Genomic DNA, 8,169 nt, shown 5'->3' on the forward strand with positions numbered 1-8,169 from the left:
ATCTGCCTGTATGCTGTCCTGCGCAACCTGCTCTAAGTGAACCTGCTCTGGCAAGGGGTTGGACTAGATGATTTCCAGAGGTCCCTTCCAACCCCTATCATTCATAACAGGAGAGCTGCCTGACGACTGGAAGCAAGCAAATGTCACTCCAGTCTTCAAAAAAGGCAAGAAGGAGGACCCAGGCAACTACAGAGCAGTCAGCCTCACCTCCATCCCTGGAAAGATGATAGAGCAGCTCATCATGGAGGTCATCTCTAACCACATGGAAGACAAGAAGGTTATCAGGAGTAGCCAACATAGATTTACCAAGGGGAGATCTTGTCTAACTAATCTGATAGCCTTCTATGAAGCTATGACCAAATGGGTAGATGAAGGAAGAGCAGTGGATGTCATATATCTTGACTTCAGTAAAGCTTTTGATAGTGTCCCATAACATCCTCATAGAAAAGCTCAGGAGATGTGGCATAGATGGTTGCTCAGTGAGGTGGATTGCAAACTGGCTCCACAACAGAGCTCAGAGGGTCATCATCAATGGCACAGAGTCAACTTGGAGGCCTGTGGCAAGCGGTGTCCCCCAGGGATTGGTACTGGGTCCAGTTTTGTTCAATATCTTTATCGACGACCTGGATGAGATTGAGAGTACCCTCAGCAAGTTCCTGATGACACAAAACTGGGGAGGGGGTTGGCTGACACCTGTCAGGCTGTGCAGCCATCCAACATGACCTGGACAGGCTGCAGAGCTGGGTGCAGGCAAACCTCATAAGGACAAGTGTAGGGTCTTACATCTGGGGAGAAATAACAGGCACCAGCACAGGTTAGGGGCTGCCCTGCTGGAAAGCAGCTCCACACAGAAAGACCTTGGAATGCTGGTGGACAGCAAGTTCTCCATGGAACAACAATGTGCTCTTGCGGCTAAGAGAGCCAATGGGATCCTGGGATGTATCAAGAAAGGTGTCCAGCAGGGCTAGGGAAGTTCTACCACCTCTCTACTCTGCCCTGCTGAGACCACACACTGTCCAGTTTTGGGCTCCCCAGTTCAAGAGAGACAGAGACCTGCTGGAGAGAATCCAATGGAGAGCCACAAGGATGCTTAGGGGACTTGAGCATCTCCCTATGAAGGGAGACTGAGAGCCCTGGGGCTGTTTACTCTTGAGAAGAGACGACTGAGAGGGGATCTGATCAAAGTCTATAAATATGTGAGGGGTGGGTGTCAAGTGGAGGGGGCCAGGCTCTTTTGGGTGGTTCACAGTGATAAGACAAGGAACAATGGGTTCAAAATAGAACATAGAAGATTTCACCTCAACATGAGGAGAAACTTCTTTACAGTGAGTGTGACAGAGCACTGAAGCTCCCCAGGGGCGTTGTGGAGTCTCCTTCTCTGGAGAGTTTCAAAACCCACCTGGATGTGTTCCTGTGCAGACTATCCTAAGTGATCCTGCTCTGGCAGGGGGGTTGGACCTGATGATCTCTTGAGGTCCCTTCCAACCTCTGATATACTGTGAAACTGTGATTCTGTGATTCTCTGATTATTGATGGGCAAAAAAACAATGCTTCTAGCTTCTCGTGCCTGCAGATCTCCACATATTTAAGTGAGACTTTTTTTTTTTTACAGTAAAACATAAGTGACATATCAGAAGGAATTGATTTGAATTCCAATTAAAAGATCAGGAGTTCTTAGTATCAGTTTTAATATGAAGCACTTCGGAATAGGGTTAAAGTAATTGCAAGATCAACACAGATTTACCTGCCAAGAAGTAAGTCCATTTCCTTTGGTCTGTGACAGAAGTTTGTGGAAGAAATTGGTAAAATAACACATGCTCCATGATTTTTTTTGTGGCCAGCAAACGTAAACAGTGTAGCCAGAAGAATCTATTTATGTAACTGAAGTTGACAACATGTAAGAAAACCAAAACACTTTGATTGCATCTGATGGCTCAAGTCTGGAAAAAGGGTCAAATATGTACATGAACACATCATACAATTGCTAAACATTTGGGTGTCATGTTCTAGAACATTTATTAAAAAAAGATTAAATATACAGAGCTTTATACAAGAGGTGCTCTGACAGTTCAGAAAATAATTAATTAGCAACTCATCACTAAATTGGATCATATTCTTTAAGAATTCCTCTGTGTTCAGTCCTTTGATTGCCAAAATGCTGATCTGTCTTTAAAAAAAGTAGGTATAGCATCTAAGTCACTTCAGAAAAGGTTAAATTGCCCCACAATTTCATTTGTTTGCTTAGCTACTTCAAGATGTTCCTACTTATGACTAAGCTGCAGGTGCTATTCTGTTTATTTTGCTGCTTGTAAACTAAGCCCTTGTATGGAACAAAGCAAGGAAAGCACTAGGATTCAAGTCAGAGGAAGGAACTGCACCACTGTTTCCCGTTGAACATGCTACTTTGTACCTTCTTAAGCATGACTGAACATTACACAACCATTTCCAGAAAATGAAATTTCTTGAAAAACACACTTTGCTTCTTTTTCTTTTCACACACCATTACAGAGATTAGCTACATTTTATTATTATTTTATGTAACAAGGAATGGTATTTAACCTCTCTAAAAATACAATCAACAACTTCTACAGGGCAGAATTTAACTTATTACTCACATTCATCAATAAACTAAATACAAATTAGATATTGATTCAAAATAATGTAGCATAGTTATGGATTATTGGCAACTTCAGTTTGGGGGATCTTACAAATATCAAAATGATTATCTGAACTGCAACTCAGCAGACACCTGCAGATGATATTCAGTCATAACATTAGGGAAACACAGAAAATCTTTTTCACAAACTTTTTGCTGCATATTGACTTGCACCAATACAGCTACTTTCAGATACTAACAATACAAACAATAATGTGAATTAGCTCCCCTGGAAACACATTAACTTGTTGCTCTTCTGAAACTAAAACTGGTAAAATTGAACCTGCTAATGGACAACACCCCCCCCCCCCCAAAAAAAAAAAAAACAACAAAACACCACAAACAACAACACACTTAGAATGCATTTAAATTTAAACAAAAAATTAAAATTCATCATTCTCCTATTCACCATACGTTCTTCACTTGATTTACACTAACTGCTTGGAGTTATTCTGAGATGTTCTCTTTTCTGTTCTCTTATTTATGATCGTGTAGCTACCCTGTAAAAACCATGGCAGAACATTACAATCCGTATTTAACTGTTGTAAATGACTGGGTTTACTTTGCAAGTTATTAGAAGTATTTAATTTTCTTTATTTTAACAAGAAAGAAATCCAAACTACTACCAAACAACATGTCTGGTTTGCAAGTTCATGGGATCATCTCATCTTTTCAGCAATTCAGTTTACTTTGGATGACGAGATACATTTTGAATGGCAACAGAAGCACGATTAAGGGCTAATCAAAGGTGGTGACGGAAGTGTTAAGATTTTTTTTTCATCATAAAAAAAATAAACCAAAAAAAATGCTGTCCTGCTTAGACAAAACCATTAGGTGATATACAAGGGTAAGATTTTGAAGGCTCTCCTAGAGCTCTCAAAGATGACCTGTATTTGTCCCATGCATGCTGTGTGGGTATGGTGGCTCATCTTTCTCAAGTAAACTGAGGCAGTGATAAAATTTTGGCAGTCCCACAGTTGAACTTCATGATATTGCAAATTCTTCTACTCGATACATGGAAATCACAGTCTGAAAGAGGTCAATATACTACTCATTTTTTATATCCAGCTGCTATTAGAACTGGGCAAATATGTATATTTGTTTGGCTTTAACATTACGAACTTCATAAAGGAAAAGGCACAGTTGTTTAATCACTTATATATCTATCTTTCACATTCATGGCTTCAGGAGGACAACTTTTTCTCCTCGGTCTTCAGCTGATGCTTTCTCAAAGTTACATCTACTGATAGAGCAGGGTTAAAGAAAAGTTATTACACCTTACCTGGAAGCAAACAGAAGTGTGTCCATTTCATTTGGTTACAGTGAACCACTGCTCAGCTGCTCATATTCCACGTTGTATGAAGTGACTTAATTTTTTTACGCAACAGTGACAAAAGGTCAGAACAGAAATGCAATTACAGCAGTTGTAACAGACTTACACCTTGCAGTGTCTTCCCAAGAAATAAGGGGTTGGGTTTTTTGTGGTTTTTTTGTTTGTTTCTTTTTTTTTTGTTTGTTTTGCTTTGTTTTCTTTTTAATACAGATACAGTAAGGGTGCACACTAAAGGAACGCTGCATTCCTAGCATTTAGGCACAAAATTTAGGTAGAAAACCCAAACCACAAAAAACAATCCCAAGTTCCTGAACACGGTTAACAGCCTTAACTGAACAAAAGCCAAACTTTTACTTCTCAAACCAAGAGCATTTCTTCTAACAAGGCGAGACCACAGGAAGGAATATCACTTATTGTTTCTTTATAAATGCAGAACCAAGACTAAAAGTGATCAAGCTTAATCCCGAGATCAACATCCATATTCTAAATAACCAGAAAAAGCATGCTATTAGTACGGTGCCTGAAAACTCTAATGTTCTAAACAGTTTAATGCTATAATCCACAGTCCATGCCCTTGGTGATATAAGAACTGATTTCTCACGATCTCCAAAGCTACAATGAACTTGAATTCCATTTTCCATGCTGAAATTAGCTAAAGACTAATAGGGCAGAAACCCTGGGTCAGGAGAGTTTACGTTGCCTAAAGCCACTTTCAAAGAAGTCTTATCTGTTAAACTACATTGTGTGTTCCAGTATTTCATTCCCTGCAAAGCCGCTTGTTTAAAAATAAATAAATAAAGGTAGATGGTAACCATATAATTGTTTACAGCTGATTTCTGCACAAATTGCTACTCAACAGCTTTAATATATCTAAATTCTGTCTTGAGATAATGCAACTTGAAGTGAAAAAAAACCATTAAACCTTCCCCTTATTAAAAAAAAAAAATCTCATCTCCCTCAGTTACAAACGAAATTTCAGAAGCCCTCTCTTTAGGCAAAAATAGAAGAATAAGAATAAACTGATCAAAACCCAAACATTAAAATCTTCAGAAGTACTTAAAACCTCAAGCACCACTCAACAGAGTTAACAAATGGAATAAAAGACATTTCTGAATTAAGAGACACCATTACTGGAGTCTGCTCTACTAATACAGGAAGCTCCTGTGCAACATTGCCTTACTACTACAAAAGTTAAACAGCTCTTACTGCAGGTTAACATAGAACACCTGCCACCACTAGAGCGCTACTTCAAATGTTCATAAAAATTGAGCTATACTTATTGACTCTTTAGGACCAATGGTATAGGGACTGAATATAGGGCATTTCTGTTAGAACTACCAAGTCCACTTGCAATTGTGCTGACTGCTGAAATCACTAGATGCTGGGATGACTTTTACCACCCAGTTTCTGGTTTTGATGATTCTGACCACACTGGTGGGTCAGCTGTTGGCATGAATGCTCCTTATCCACAGAGAGTTCAATCAGCTAAACAAGTTTGAACAGTTACCTTCCTAACTTGGCTAGACTGAACTGAAATGGTTTAGGAAAACAAACATGGGCAGGCAAAAATCTCTGGTAGGGGTGGAATGAGAGGCTCCACCAAAAGACAATGTGTATCATCTTAACCATGTTTCAGTAAATTGTGTGGGTGAATAGTTCTTTCCCCACTGCTGTACTTCAAATATGGAGTAAACTTCAGGAGCTGCAGTAAAATTTACCAAACAAATTTAAAAATCCTTAAAGAATGGGCTGAAATATTTTTTATCATATTTTCCTAATATCCTTCTGCATAGTGTTAATGGAAAAGCTCTTCCTGAATGTTTCTGTTCATGAACACATTAAAACAGTACAGTCAATTTATAAACTCATAAGCCTAAAAATACTTCAAGCCATAATTTCTCTCCCACAGATTAAGTTCAATTTTATTTGTATACTAGACATCTTTGGCATTGAACAGCATAATAGAAAATACATTTCCTTTAGTATTCCTTCTGATATACAAGACATTTCTATCATTTACTAGGGTAAATATGATTCAAAACACTTTGGACAGATCCATTTACCAACACTAAAACACAATGTATTTAATCACTCATAAATCAGCGAAAAGAGGCTGAAAAATCTAAATCAATGCCATTCTTTTCTCAGATCCATTTTTTTGAATAGCATTAAAACATATTTTGTAAAAAAAACATATACCACCAAGTTTTATTAGAAACACTGCTGGAAAACTACTGATAATCAAATGAAAACAAGATATTAAATATTGCCTGATCAGATATGATTACTATGGCTCAGGTTTCTTTTTTTCTTTTGGCTTATTTTCATTCTTTTTTTTCTGGTATCACATCATAATTTATTTTTTCCCCAGATCACTTCAGTACCAGCTTTCCTACGAGATTTCTCTTCCTGAATTCTCTTTTTTTTCTATCCGCCCTGGATCACTAAATCACTTCTCACCTCAGCTTCCAATTTACCCATAAAAAATGCTCTTGATATCATTTTTTCTTCTCTTGACCATGTTCCTCAGCCAGCCAGGACAAGGCTTGGCTTAGGCTTTCAAAAGCCTGCCTACAGATGTCAAGAATCCAGAAAAGGGTGCTATGGATTTCTATCTTCTGGCCTGGCCCCATTACTGCCCCAGATATTTGAGAAACAGTATATTTAGGACTGTGCCTACATTCACAAGCCTGTCAGCTATCAATCTGGTTCAGTCTGCAGAAAAGTAAAATACCTTCTAGTGTTTCTTCCATCCTCCATTTAATATTTCTCATTTCTCTCCATATTGCCTACCTTTGCTTCTGCTCAGAACTTCTTCAGGGCAGAGGAAGATTAACTACTGGATGAAGTAGGTTGTTACCATCTGCACTTCACCCTTTGCCAGAGACACTACCTTTCTGTTTTCCCAGTTCTGCATCGTGAGGTTTAAAAATCAGGCATATTTCACAGGACTTGTAAAAGAGCTGTCAAATTGGCAGAACAGAGGAAGGGTGGAACATTTGGCAGAGGAAGGAAGGAGTCATTAACCACTCAACTTGGATCTACCAAGCCAGAACAGTTTGCCTCACCATTCCGATCTGATTCCAGAAGAAATCACCAATTACACTTCATGTTAATCATAGAAGTAAAGGAAGTTGGTTGAAACAGTCTACAGAGGTAGATGGAATTATTTAAAACTGAATTCACATTGGAAGATTTATAATTCCTGTAACCATAAAGATGGTTTACATTTTGCAGAAACAGCATTTGATTGGTACTGTGCTACTGTGTTATTGGACATCAGTGTAAAGAAGCATTACTGTAAATAACCCAGACAAATGAAGAAATAAAGCAGCCTGTATAACAAAGTAGTAACTTTGAGAAACAGTGTGAGCACTACCCTCAACCAGGATATTAAAATCCTTCTGCTGTACAGAAACTCCAAGTGAAATTACAGAGTTGAATACACTAATCAGAAAACTGAGGTTTGCAGCCGTTCCTGTAACTCTACACACCATTGTGCCACAGTGTTGTGGTTATGCTCGATATTTACCTAAAACATACTAAAACTACAGAAACACTGGATATTTTAAAAGAAAGAACAGCAAGTCCCACACAATGGCCTGTCACCTGATCAGCTTTGCTTTTGGAACAATTCCTCGAGATTCAGTCATAGCACGCACAGTCCACCACTTACTTGCTAATAAGTGGTATGTAAGTTCTGAATTTCTTACCTGAAAGAACTTAACATTTACAAAAACACATTAATCACTACAAGCTCATCTACTCCTCTGAGTACAAGCATTAAATTCTGCAGTTTTACTGGAAAAAAACCAAAACAAAACCAACAAAACCAAAAACTCAGTTCGTAAGAATAAAAATGTAAAAATGAGAACTGAAAAGCAAACAGCTTCAGTGTCAATTTTGCATTCAATTTCATGGCAAATGATGCTGCACAGAGATACTAAATCAATGACAGTCTGAATTTATCTGTTTTCAGCATTTTCTTACTAGAAGCCTCCAGAAATTTATTTCCTTCTGTTGGATGCACAGCAAGCACAAGTAAAGCTATGAGAGGAAAATGTATGACAAGCGTACTGCCATCCAAAAAAATAATTATTTTATTGACTTGAACAGAAAAATCTAACACATCAGTACTAAACAGTGTCAAGAGCTGATTCAGAAAGATTTAAAAAATTAA

This window comes from Indicator indicator, chromosome 22, assembly GCF_027791375.1.
Source record: "Indicator indicator isolate 239-I01 chromosome 22, UM_Iind_1.1, whole genome shotgun sequence".
NCBI classification, from domain to species: Eukaryota; Metazoa; Chordata; class Aves; order Piciformes; family Indicatoridae; genus Indicator; species Indicator indicator.